Raw genomic sequence first — 13,991 nt, 5'->3', positions numbered from 1 at the left:
TGCGGAGAATACTGCTTGAATCTGGGTCTGGGGTAGGAAGGAGCATCCTTTACCTAGAAGCTAAGGACATACTTGTTGCTCTAGTGGAAGAGGGATGCAGCCCTCTATGAGCTGTGTGCTGCATTATCCCATCTAAGAGGCCATGGTCATGAGGTGTTGACCCCACCCAATCTCCATCCTTCCAGAGGCAGAATGGGGAGATGTCCCCTGGACTCACCCAGGCAGTGAGAACTCACAGCCTCAGAACGCATGAGAGGATCCCAGCCCAGTCATGAAACGTAAGATACACAAACCAGTGTGTGGAGACATATATGGAAGTTTCTGGAAAATGTAACTTTAGGATGAACATAATGGATACATTTTTCTTTTTATTGTGTTTCCTTCCTCTGTGATTAATTTGTAGATGTGAGATCATGAGCATGCAGGGTTTCTTTATACTCAGCTGGCGTCCGTCTAACTTTCAACGTTTCACATCTAGCTCCGTCCTTGCTGGATGAGACGCAATTCCCGGTCATTTCTGCAGCAGCAGGCTTTCTTCTTCTACTTTAGGGATCACAGTGCACCCCACACACCACAAAGTTCAAAAGCCACCAAATACCCATCCCAAGCAACTCTGAGGTCAGCTGGCTATTCAGGCCACCACAGCACAGCTATTTATTTAACTGATGGTTGCTGTCCCCTCATCCCGATGATGTCCGCCTTGTTAGAGATGAACACCATTGAATCTGTCACCATGACAAAGTGCACCTGTGTTTATCCTTCTGTTGCCAAGGCCGGGAGTTCAATATTTTGCTCATTAATTTTTAACACCTTTTTTTGAAAAAAAAAAAGAGGCATCAGCAAAAGAATGAGGGAACAGTTGCTTTCCCAGGCTTGAAGCCTTCCTGCTTCCTCTCTCTCTCTGGGGACTCTGATGGATACAGGGCAACAATGCACTCTCAGAGGACTTTGCTATTCAGGGGCCGAGTTCCTATGAAGCTTAAGTGATGAGCACAGGCTGGTGGTGACTTGCTCACTGCCAAGGACAACCTTACTTATGCACAGAGTATGGCTCTAGCAGAAGTGTCCCCTCTACCCGTAGAGATACCCAAGGCATGTCCAAGTGACAAGATCCTCCCTAGCTCACCTGTGCTGGCCACCAAGTGACCAGATGCTTGCTCCCCCAGCTCACCTGTACCGACTACCAGGGTTTTTCACTTCTAGCTTTAGTCCTCAAGTGAATGTCCAGGAAAACTCAGTTGATTCAATTTCCACAAGGTTCCGCCATGTCTTTGTGTTCCACAAGCTGTGTCCCCTAAGGAATGATGCATTGGTAATCTGATATCCCAGATTCATTCATTCATTCTCACCCATCTACCCATGCAACTATTCCATCCATCTACTCATGCATGCAAGAATTCATGCATCTATCCACCATCCACCTATCTATCTATCTATCTATCTATCTATCTATCTATCTATCTATCTATCTATCTATCTATCTATCTGCCAGCCTATGTCAGTTAACTGCTGAGTATCAGGCACTGTGATAAATGTATCACACAGAAGCCCAGAAACGCTGAGCTCACCAAAGGACCAACAACAGGAAAAGCAGCTGAACCAAGTGAAGTCTTATGGGACCTCAGTTGTATAGGTTGGAAATAAGATGGCGCTAAGGACACACCTGAGCCAGGACTCTGAAAATAGTGATGGCTTCTGATAGCCTGCCAGTGTCTGACTTCCTGGACTACAATGCAGGGTCCAGAACCACCTACCTGGCAACAATGGCAATTATCTTCCTTTGCATACACTGAATGGTGTTGCTTCAGGAGTATGTAGAACTTGAGGGTCACAGTGTTGAAACTCAAGACAGGATGCTGTTAGGCCTCCCCCAAGGCCATGTCACAGATATGGCTGGAGCGAAGGGTAAGCTCAGCATCTTCGTGCTGACTAGATACACGTAGGCCTATGCCCTGGCCAGCCCTCCACCCAGAAGGAAAGAAACTGTTACAGAGCCTTCCCAGGTGCCTCTCCTCTGGAATTAAACCAAGTTCATCCTCTATAGCATCCTTGGGCCTCCACTTCCTTATTTGTCTGAGAGGATGGAAATAGCTACTGTTTTTGAGCATGGCTTTGTGTCCACATGTCTGAGCTCTCTCTCCCTCTCTCTCTCTTTGTCCTGGTTAAGACACCCACATTGACACTTCACTGTGGTCTCAGTTTGCCTGTATAACATTAACAGAGAATCAAGATTTACAGAGTGTGGGATAGCCACAGCTCCAACACACAGCCGCCATGTGGGAGAGCTTGGGTTTGATTTTTAGCAAAGTATGAAGACATTGCTCTCCAGATGTGGCAAGGCAAGAGTGTCACCTGGAAGGCTTCATAACAGTCTCTTTCCTTCTGGGTGGAGGGCTAGCCAGGGCACAGGCCTATTTGTGTCTAGTCAGCATGAAGCTGATGAACTTACCCATTACTCCAGTCATATCTGTGATATGGCCTTGGGGGAGGCTGAATGGGGCCCTGTCTTAAGTTTCAGCATTGCGATTCTCAAGTTCTTCAGAGAGCAGTTCCAGCCAAACCCACTTCAGAACCTCATGGGGCATATTTAGGACACTCCACCAGCTGGAGGAGACATCCTGGTATTTACAAATATTCATCATCCCAGAGGCTAGTCTTGGTACCTGGGCATATGCAGAGACAAAATGGAGAGAAAGACCAAAATACACAGGAGAAGAGGACCCCATGGGGCTGAGAGGTGAGGAGAGGGCTGCATCCGCTATTCAGACAATGGCCAGGAAGCCTGGGCTCTGGCCCCCAGCCCCCCACTTCCACAGTAGCTGAGCCTGCCAGGGGGCAGGGGGACGGAGGGTCAGGGGGCTGCCACCGCATTTCCTCTTGGTCTTCCTGGATTCATTACCTGGTAAATGTTCCTGGGCCTCTCATCCGCCTGACTGTCCTGCAGTCTGCAGATAACACCTGTAACAATGGGGGGACCCTGGAGGTGGTGCCTTCCTTTTTACCCATGTGCTCTAACAACAATAATATCAAGCTATTAAATATAGCTTCATATCAGCCTCCTATGGGGAGGTTGCACCACCAATGTTAAGAGAGGTAAGACGCTGCCCAAGGCTCCCGCTGGGAGGCGACAGAACTGGAGTTTTACAGACTTGGTTGCCCACCATCCTCTCTTGTGTTCTCCAGACAGGCTGGAGGCCTGTGCTTTCAGGGTGGCCACCTATTGAAGGGACCCAATGACATCTGTAGACACGAGAGCGCATGCTTATGGGACTCATGGAAGCAAGAGGCCGCCTTGCAAGGAAAGGCCAGAGTAAAGCCCACCTTCCCAGGACTCCCAGATTGTGATTGATCGCTGGCCTGTTTGACAAAGGGATCTGTCCCTATTCTCAGGTCTCCCAGTTAATGTTGACCTGTTCACAGTAACGCTGAGTGGAGTACAAAATGGGTGTTTGATGTTGAAGGGTACCAGTCTGAGGTCACTTGTTAAACTGATACCCTTCCATTTTAACAATTTGTTAAAACACAAACTATTTAAAAAGCCCAGGAAGCGAGATACACAGGAGGACGCATGCTGAAGTAGTGTGGGTCCCCCAGCAGAGTTGAACAGGGAGGGACTTCATCCTAAGGACTGAGACTTGGTCAGAGATGTGATCCTATCCTCCCTGGGCAGGCTGAAAGACACACACACTATCTCAGCCAAGTCTGCTCATAGGTCAAGTGTCCTCACGTAGGTAAGAGTCTGGTCCAACAGGCCTGGGGCTGGATTCTAGCCTCTTTACCTGGTATCTTCATGCATCACACCTAAGGGTACCTCAAGGTGCTCAGGAAGGGTTAAGGAAGCTGGGGTGGGGAAAGGGAGGCTTTGGCTTCCTCCACTCTAACCTATCTGACTCCAACCACACACACTACTAACATGTAGTAGGACTCGGGGTCAGGCCTGTGCCATGAGGAGAGAAGATGGCTGCCTCCCTGATTGGCATTATAGAGCTCTTCCTCCAAATTAACACATTTCCTCCTGAGGGAAGGAAGGAAGCTCCTGAAGATACAGAAAGTAAGTGAAACTTAAAAGCCACAGGGAGCTCCTAAAACTCAGAAGATCCACAAGGTCCGCCCCCAGGATTATAAAAGCAGTAACAATTGCTGAGAGAGAAGACCGACTGTAGCCCCCCATGTCAGAGCTGCCTGCCAGGCATTCAGGGAGCTCTGTTGATACACCTTTTTGGGTCACTGCCCATGCCTGGTGGGCTTTTCAGCTGCTTTTGAGTCACCCATGTTCTTGTATACAATGCAGTCACTCTCTACTGCTTGAGTGGGATTAATTGTTCTCTGCTCTAACACTGGTGCCTTATTGAGGCTGAATAAAATTTTGTTCTCACCCTTCCAGGAAATGTCACACAACAACCAGTAAGTCAGCAAGGTCTACTGGGCCCAGAACATAAACTATGTAGAGTATGAGATGGTCCTTCTACTCCCATGGTCAAGAGTTCCTCACCGTCAAAGGCTATCTGGTCACATCCAGAGAGACACAATAGTGTGATTAAACTTTACCTCCACATGTCCTTCTGCTGCTAGATGTGCCCTGAGGCCGCTCCATGGCTGTCAAGGTGTGAGCAGGAGCTTGTCAGTAGGAGTGACCTCTCTAGATGGCTCCACCTATCCATCCTAGTCACTCTAGAAATCTGATCACAAGATCAGACTTTGGCTCCTATAGAGTCCTGCTTGCATCTCTCTGTCCTTCCGATAAGGACTGCATGGATTCCCACGTGCCTGCCACTCTGTGTCTCTGATAAATACCCCTCATCCCTCTTTCCAGCCCCCAAAGGATGACCCTCCTTAGCTCTATAACTGTTCCCTGTTGCATGAGAAAAGTGGTGGCTGTGCAAGGAGATGTCCTCTGAAGATGTAACTGACCTTCAGGTGTCCTCTGTTGTCACTAGGAGACAGGGTAGCACAGCCCCGGCCAGTTTTCAGCAGGTTTTCCTGGAAGGAAGGAAAGAGACTCTAACAGGTGATAGCCCTGTTACACCTATAACAAACACCTTTCTGGAGAACAAGGCACTGAGAAATAGGAGAGGGAAGAAAAATAAGGGAAAAGAGTTTCTGACTCTGTCTGGTGGGTATCTATCTATACATGGATACGAGAGAGAGAGAGAGAGAGAGAGAGAGAGAGAGAGAGAGAGAGAGAGAGAGAGAGAGAGAGAGAGAGTGTCTATAGGCTAAGAATCAATGTTGGGTATCTTCCTCAGTTGCTCTTCGACTTAGCTTTCATTTAGTCAGTATTCCTCACTGAACCTGTACTTACTGATGTAGCTAGACAGGCTGGTTAACAAAGGTCCAGAACCCTCCTGTCTGTCCCCACCCTCAGTATTACAATTGCCACGCCCAGTTTTTATGTGAATGCTGGGGATCTGAACTCAGGTCCTCATACTCACACAGCAAGTATTTTATTCACTGAGCCAGCTCCCCAGGCCCTCAACTAACTATTTAAATAAATGACCTGCCACACTTTCAGAGTCCAGAGGGAAAGGGGGCTACATCAGGGCTGGAACAAGAGGTGCCAACATCTCCAATCCGTCCTTGGACAAACCTTAATGTCACCGAGACCGGAGGAAGGCTTTAGCTAACTGCAGAGGGCCAGGGGAAGCGTCTCGCCATCAGGGGAGTTTATCAGCTCCACCATCTTCTCCTGGGAGCGAATTATTAATGACTCAGATTCCGTCCAGCGATGCCAGCCCCAAGTCCCTCTGCCACTCCCACGCTGATGCCAAGGCAGAATGGATAAACAGCTCCTGCCTGGAGAGGAAGACAGTGTCTGCATCCTTCAGACGGAAGATTTCCAGATAAGCACCCACGTAGTTATTACCACGCTCCATTAGGTAAGGAGAGTCTGAACTGTTCAGAGCCCTCGGGACTGCGATCCTGTCACAGTGGCAGGCAGAGATAAAGCTTTTCTTCCTGTTTGTTCCTTCCTAACTCTTCCAACTTAGTTCACCTGCCATGACCCACGCTAAAGTTTTTTGCTAGCAAAATGGATCCAAACTCCACCAACTGGCTTATCAGCCACCCCAGTATAATGCTGGCCCTATTACCAGCTCACCCTGCATCCCCCTGGATACCAATCTTCTGCCACTGCCCTGGTGCAGATGGAGTAGAAATGTCTGTACTTCTGAAATCATCATTTCTCTCCACAGGTCACATACTGAGCTCCACAGAATGCCCCTCCCTGCTCCCCATGCTCTGCATCATGGAGCTATTTAATGATGTTTAGATGGGTGAGTGGATGAAGGAAGGCATGGGGGGATAAATGGAGACTTCACTCCAGACATTATTCTCAGCATCCTCACTATCGCCATTATCACTGGTAGAACCATCACCATCACCAAACCATTACCACCACCACCATCACCACCACCACCACCACTCCCATTATTACCACCACCACCACCACAATCACCACCCCATCATCACCATAATCACCACCACCACCACTATCACCTCCATCACCACCCTCACCACCACCATCACCCCCATCACCACCACCATCACCACCATCACCACCACCCCATCATCACCATCACCATCACCACCGCCACCACAACCACAACCACCACCACTTCCATTACCACAACCACCACCACCACAATCACCACCCCATCATCACCATCATTACCACCACCACCACTATCACCTCCATCACCTCCATCACCACCATCACCACCACCACCACCATCAGCCCCATCACCACCATCCCCATCACCACCATCACCACCACCATCACCACCACCACCATCAGCCCCATCACCACCACCACCACCACCATCATTCCCATCACCACCACCACCATTATTGCCCTCACCCTCACTCTCTCCATTATTATCATCATCACTACCATCACCATCATCATTCACCATCATCAACACTGTCATTCACAACTATTATCACCATCAGTACCAGTACCATTCACAAGTACCATTTGCCATCATTCACAACCACCATCACTACCTTGCACAACTATTACCACCATCATCACCACTGCCATTCACAAACATCAACATTACTACATCACCATCCCTGTTCAGAACCAGCATCACCAACACCAGGATCATCACGTGACCACTGCTTTCACTGTCACAGCCAGCGTTAACCTCATCATTACCATTGCCATTGCAAATGTTTTATAGAGTCTTCGCTGTGTGACAAGTACTGTCAATCAAATTGATCCTCACAAGACTCCTCTGTGGTGGTGCAGTGCTTAGCCCTCCACACTTCAGAGCCATGTGGAAAGCTGCATTGAGTCTAGGCCTCAGATCACACAGTGCTACATTAGAAGACTAGCAGCTCTGCCCTGACTCTCACCACACTGCCCTTTCTGGACTGCAGATAGTCATGGATCCAGGGCCAGATGTCCACTGTGTGTAATCTCAGGCAGCTGTAGACCTGAGTTCTCACATGGGGTCCAACCAGCCCTTAGTGAGTTCCTGAGATTTCTAGTATCTTAGAGCCTGCCACCAATCCCTCCTCAAAGCAGGTTTCCCACTCTGAACTCCTGTCTCAGCTCCCTTTTGTGTGGCCAACGCCCATGTTCAAGGACTGCCTAAGGCATGCTCTTTGCTGGCCCTGATGATACCCTAGCCCATATCACTCTAAGAAGGAAAGAAGCTAGGTTCTCCACAACTCCACACATCAGAAATTTTGTGTTACTTAGACCCCAAAGCAGGGCTGCTTGAGCCTGGGGGATCACAGAATCGTTGTTCCCACCATCCTGTTTCTTTGTGCTTTTCAGTACCCCACACTGTAGCACACCAGGTCCGGGGATCATCAAGGCAAGCAAGAGGAAGCTGTGATGTGCAGCACAGCCTAGTTCTATCCCATAGCCGAAGCACCCTGTGTAGACTTTCCCCTGACATCTCCAGGAAGCCAGATTATTCTGATGCTTGCTAACTTACAGAATGGGTCTCATCTCGGGCGAGACCACAGCAGCAAGGTCCCAGCTCTCCAGTTATCTGCATATGAGACTAAATAGACAGGGAATCTGAAAGATGACCTTGACACATTGTAATGGGAAGTTTTGATTAGTGAAGCTCACTGTTGGGTGGGGCTATGCTGGGCTTTTCCTTAGAGGTTTAATTGGAGAACAAAGCCTACCTTGAAAGTGGGGAGTATCATCCAAGGGGCTGGGGTCCTAAATTGAATAGAATGAGTGGAAATGGAATACCAGTTGAAAACAGGTGTTCTCCTTACTCTTGTTTCCTTGTTTTCAAGATGTGAAGGGTATCAGGCACATGCTGTGCCATTGTTAACACTACCACACCTTCACCTCTGTGATGGACTGCTCCCTCTCACACTGTGAGCCAATAAAAACCTGTACCCCTTAAGTTGCTTCTTTCCAGGTGTTTGAGCACCTGAAGAAGCCGCTATATAGCCATAAAATGCAGAGAGTACTGTTGGATTGTTCTCCCAAATAAAAGCAAACGCTTGGAGATGGTGGCATTCTTGCCATCTCTTGCATGTGACAGGATCACATGTGGGCACCCATTAAGCTTCCCCTTCGGGCAATGAGGTGCTTCTGTGGCTTATGTCATCAAATATCCTGACTTTTATTTGTGTTTCAACCCCAGTGGCTCATCAAATAGCTGGCCTTTTATCCTGAAGGCCATCAGGAGGTTGAAGTAGAGTTTGGGGGGGGGGCTGTCAGCAAACCTATCAGGCTTAGTCACTTGCCTCTCTGGCTCTAATACTGCCTGAACATTGGAAACTCTGCCCCACACCATTTCTTCGGGCTTTCCAGAACCCCAAAGAAGTAAATCATGTTGACCCCTCCCAATGACAAGCCAGTGTTTGTTCCATAAAGTTTGTCTTGGGGAAACTAGGTTGTCTACAGGGCACGTGTGTGTGAGAAGCTGCCTATAGGAGCATGCAGAACCTAAAGCAGCCACACCGTACAGTCTTCATCCAGCAGGGAGGGCAGCTCTCTTCCTCTGACCCTTCCAAGACTAGATACCCAAGTATTTCCTGAGGCCATGGGTAATTAGGGCAGCATTTTGTGCAGAAGGCTAAGGAGAGTGACTGCAGTATCAGGCGAGGATCCAATGACCCCCAACCTTTCCTCTGAGGAAATATCAACAGTCAACAAATCTAATCAATCATGGTGGACTCTGGTAAACAGCCGCGGCTGATCTGGTGAGGAAGGCGACTGTTGTGCTTAGAGGACCACATTCCACAACACACGAAGAGCAGCAGAGGGGGTGCAGACTCTATGTGGGGGTCTCTCTTCACCAGAGTATATCATCCAGCAGGGATGCTGGGCCTCTGGCCTGTGTGTTTGCCACTTGACACGATGCCATTAGGAAAAACTCTAGATGGATCATTGTTTGGCTGGCTCTGAAATCCAACAGGCTCTGACCCCACATCTGGAAGCTGTCGACCTACAGCTGCCCCACCCCCAATCTGATCTCATTAATCTTGAAACAACAGGGAAGGGGAGACCATCTGTCCCAGGATGGTTTACACTGGAAGTTAATTCTCAAAAGCATATCCTTTCTGACCACCAAAGGATGCATCCTAAGAAAAGTCAGACAAGCACTAAAACAAGAGAGACTCACATCTTCTTTGGTCCAGGGACCCTGCCCCAGGCATTGTCAATCACAGAACACACTGCTATTAAAGCCCCTTTGAAGAGACAACACTCTTTACAGAGTGGGCAGGTGTGTGACACTGATGTCAACCTGTCCTTTCTTTTGAAGCTTCATCTTAGGTTCAGCTGTCACCCCGAAGCAAGAACCCTAGATCCTAGGTCAAAACCCTCCTCTGGGCCACACAAATACCTCTTCATTCTTCCACACCTGGGAGTTCTATTGAAATCTCTCCTGCATGTCTGCCCCTGCATTCCATGGTTGCACACTGACCTCTCTGCATCACCTGGTTCACTCCCCATCTTCTACAACCACCAGGCCACCCACACTGTCTCTGGGACCCCTGAATCATAAATACTTGCTACCTTTCTGACCATAGGGCCTTTGCACCAGCTATTGTTGCTGTGTAGAACCTCTGACCCTCTTGGCTGCCTTTCCACCAACAAAGACAAGGACATCAGTTCCACTGTCTCCCCTCCTCTAGACCCTATGCTATCACGTATCTTCAAGAGTAATCCTTATCATGGTGGTCATCTGGTGGGAAACCCTTCTTTTTCTTGTGCTGAGCACAGATCCACAGGTATGCACATGTGCTCTCTCACGAGCAGGATAAGCTACTGGATTTGCAGGTCCTATACAAAACAAAAGTGTAGGGAGCCTCTGCCCAAAATTATGGAGTAGTAAACACCGTGGCAGAGAACTAGCCTAGTGTAAGGACACCCCAGGACCAGGCTACTATATGAAATGCACTATATGAATTCCATTCCTATGGAATCCCTTCAGGGTCCTAATCCTTAGCTGTGAATTTAGGTCTTGTGACATCAACATCTACCTGTGCAGCCTAACACATTGTCCAGCCTTTAGTGGCTTGAAACATCAGTGAAGAATCTACTCTTACTGTGAAGGTCACAGTCCATATAAACAATGACTCAGTGTCTCTCCAGCCTTGCTGTGACGCTCCTGGAAGCTTCTGAGAGGACTGGGAATCTGAGAATTCTATCTACTTGCCTCACAAGACTGAGGCTGAGGCTGGAGTCTGTGTTGGCAGTCCCTTAGGGTCTCACTCAGATCTCAGGTAAAGACAGACCACAGACAATGCTCACAACTCCCTGTGATGGCTAACATTGGTTATCTATTTGAGTACATCTGGAATCAACTAAAACACAACCCCTGAGCAGTGCTGTGAAAGACTTTCCTGATTATATTATTTAAAGTGGGAAGACCCTCCCTAAGTGTGGGTGGCACCACTTGTGGCAGCCCAGATAAAAGGACACCAAAGAAGGAAAATTCGCTTTTTGCCTACTTGCCCCCATTCTTGCTGACAAGTTCATCTACTCCGTTGCCGAGGCACTCCTTAGCTAATATTAGAACTAGTTGCTTGAGGACTCCAAAGTAAGCTGAAGACTAGCAGCTCTCTAGAAACTCTCTAGGCCTCTAGCACCAGAATGAGGGAGCTGAGACAGCCAGTCTCATGGAATAACGTCTCAGCCTTTCCTTGGTGAGACAGTTACTGTGGAACAACAGGAAGCGTGAACCCATAAGTCAGTTTGATAAATCTCATTTCATGCAGTACCTTAGTCACTGTTCTACTGCTATGAAGAGACACCATGATCAAGGCAACTCATAAAAAACAGCATTTAATTGGGAACTTGCGTACAGTTTCAGAGGATGAGTCCATGATCATTGTGACAAGGAGTACAGTGGCAGGCAGACACACACAGTGCTGGAGCAGTTGCCGAGATCTTGTCTGCAATTTGAAGGCAGAGGGAGTGAGACTGGACTTGGCATGGGGTTTTGAAACCTCAACACCCACCCCATTGACACACTTCCTCCAGTAAGGCCACTCCTCCCAATCCTTCTAATCCTTTCAAAGACCACCACATTCTGTTGTCTAAGCATTCTAGTATATTAGCCTGTGGGAACCATTCTTACTCACACCACAACACTATGTGAAGGAACCTGATCCCATGTGACTAGCCTGAAGGTTTCTCAGGGTCTTGGGACCCATGAAGACACGTGTTCCACCAAGCAGGATATGCTGACACTTCAGTTAGAGCTACTTTTAGACTCTCTCTCTCTCTCTCTCTCTCTCTCTCTCTCTCTCTCTCTTTCTCTCTCATGTTTTCTCACATTGCTGAAGCCCAACCTGCTTGTTGTCATGAGCCAGGAGCTCCTGTGAGATGCTAAGACACAGTCTACATGACAGACATGCCTAGATGTCCTCTTCCTGCTCAGCTTGGGAACTCAGAACTATCAGAAGAGGCCCTGGCCACAGAGTCAGGACTGGAAGCTTCTTCATCTCATAGTTTAAGGTTACTAACCTGACTGCAATATCTTGGGAATTGAGTCCATCAGGGTCAAGGTCTACCTTCTGGTGCCACACTGGGGAAATCAAGGATTTGTGTGTGTGTGTGTGTGTGTGTGTGTGTGTGTGTGTGTGTGTGTGTGTGTGTGTGCGTGCGCGCGCACGCGTGACCAGGGAATAGGGACAGAGGCACATTCCTCCCTCCAGAGGAGCCTGGAGAAAGGTTCCCTTTTCTTTGAACCTCCATTCAGGAAAAATGGGTATTTGTGATCTCACCACAGCAAATAATTCCAGGATGAAACAGGACAAGCATGTTTGAGTTTATTAAAGATGGTTTTCAAAACACAGGGTAAGATAGAGAGAGAAGATGTGTATGGGATGAGCTCTCAGTGGAAAGTCACATCAGATGGTTTAACAATGGTATATATAAGACTTCTGTAGCTTTCATCTTTCATCTTTTAGGGTTGCAAACACTCACCTCAGACCCCCGTTTAACATTGCTCAAAGAGTATAAATTGCAACAGCCCCCCCCCCCCCAAGGAGCTGAGGACCGAACCCAGGGGCAACAGGGTTTTAAAAAGTTGAGAGACTCGTTTCTGAGCAGAGTTGTGAGGTAGATTCATGGAGGGAATTGTTGAGGTTCCCCTGAACCTCATGAGGGATGAGAAGGATATACAAGAAACTCAGTTACATCATTTTGTCCCATGTAAGTAGTTTGGTTACTGCATTGACAAGGTGTCTTTTGTCTCCGTGGGTGGTGGTGGATTTTTATCATGGCTTCCATTTCACATCTCCATAAATTTTCCTGTCTTTCTATCCTACCTTACTCTGAGCTCACTTGTTGTCCATCAGTCAGTTTTTGCTGTATAACAAACATGTCCACATGGCTTATAAAATAAGTACCTACTGTCCATGAGGCTTTATAGGCCAACAGACTTTCAGATCTCCGGCTCTGCTCATTACTCAGTGGTCAGCTGCAGTTTGGAAGACTGACTCTTAGGCTTACTTACATGTGTGAGGTTTGGCTGGCTGTCGGTTGACTGTGGAAGCATTGCTGGGACCACTGTGCTCCCATGAAGCTCTTTGTCCTCTGTAGGCAAGGTCAGTCTATTTCTCATGGCAATGAGGATAGCCTCTTGCCATATACCGTATGGCCCTGTGCCATATTTTTTAGAAATAGATGTTAAGATCACTTGCAGTGGGGATAAGGTGGGGAGGGAGGCTGGGCAGAAGGGATTAACAGTATTTCAAATAAGGGGCTGTGTCTTCCCCCTTCTTTCTGTCAGAGAGTGTAGACAGCTCGTTGCTTTTATCCTTACTGTAGACCACTGTAATGTCTTTTTAAATTAGCATTGTGGTTACCTGGTCAAAGAATTTTCTACCCCAAGATGGCATGAGGTGAACATATCATGACAAAGGATAAACTATATTCTACAATGTCTGGTTGGTGTTGACTGTGTGCCTTCTCCAGCTCTAAGAACTAGCAATGTAACTGAATGACTCTCCCCAACTGTTTTTCACCCTTGACTGTGAGCTAGCCTATGACACCCACACTCCTGTAGATAACCCCTCATCCATGCTTTCTAAGCAAGTTCAATAAACTCATGGCTCACCGAGTTAACTTTGGCAGACTGGTAACTTTGTTGTGTCACTGGTATACTGTCTGAAGTGAACACATGTTTGCTAACAACTATTTCCAAGAAAATATGATTCAGGGACATCATTACTTCTGCATAAGGTTGTACTGGAGAACTTCCCTTATCTTTCATAATACTATTAAATGTTTCTGTCAAGAGTCTGGGATCCCTGACCTGGAAGCTGGCCCATGACCATGCATGACAGACTGAGGGTAAAGCAGTATAAGATCCATGGGGGGTCTCTCATTTCAGCAGCAATTCTCATTACATATTCTTTGCTTACTGGTCACACAGCTAGACTTGGGTGGAAGTTTCTATGATCTGCTCTTAGTGACCTGTCTGAGTATGTATGTATTCCCAAGAAAAGTTTACGCTGCATCCCTTCAAGTCAGAAATGCTGGAGAATCATGACACTCC

The 13,991-nt window shown here is 47.8% G+C and overlaps 1 long non-coding RNA gene across 1 annotated transcript; it reads right to left on the bottom strand.

Moving 5' to 3' along the window:
- Window positions 1–348: 348 nt before the first annotated feature.
- LOC147995857 (uncharacterized) lies at window positions 349–5,823 on the bottom strand. The gene is made up of 5 exons (XR_015684071.1): window positions 5,588–5,823; window positions 4,912–4,980; window positions 2,900–2,958; window positions 1,172–1,294; window positions 349–810 (listed from the first exon to the last, which is right to left on the bottom strand). It is a non-coding gene; the product is annotated as an uncharacterized LOC147995857 (long non-coding RNA).
- Window positions 5,824–13,991: the final 8,168 nt, after the last annotated feature.

Source organism: Rattus norvegicus, chromosome 3 (assembly GCF_021556685.1).
Source record: "Rattus norvegicus strain SHRSP/BbbUtx chromosome 3, alternate assembly SHRSP_T2T, whole genome shotgun sequence".
NCBI classification, from domain to species: Eukaryota; Metazoa; Chordata; class Mammalia; order Rodentia; family Muridae; genus Rattus; species Rattus norvegicus.
This window is presented reverse-complemented; position numbering and strand designations above follow the sequence as displayed.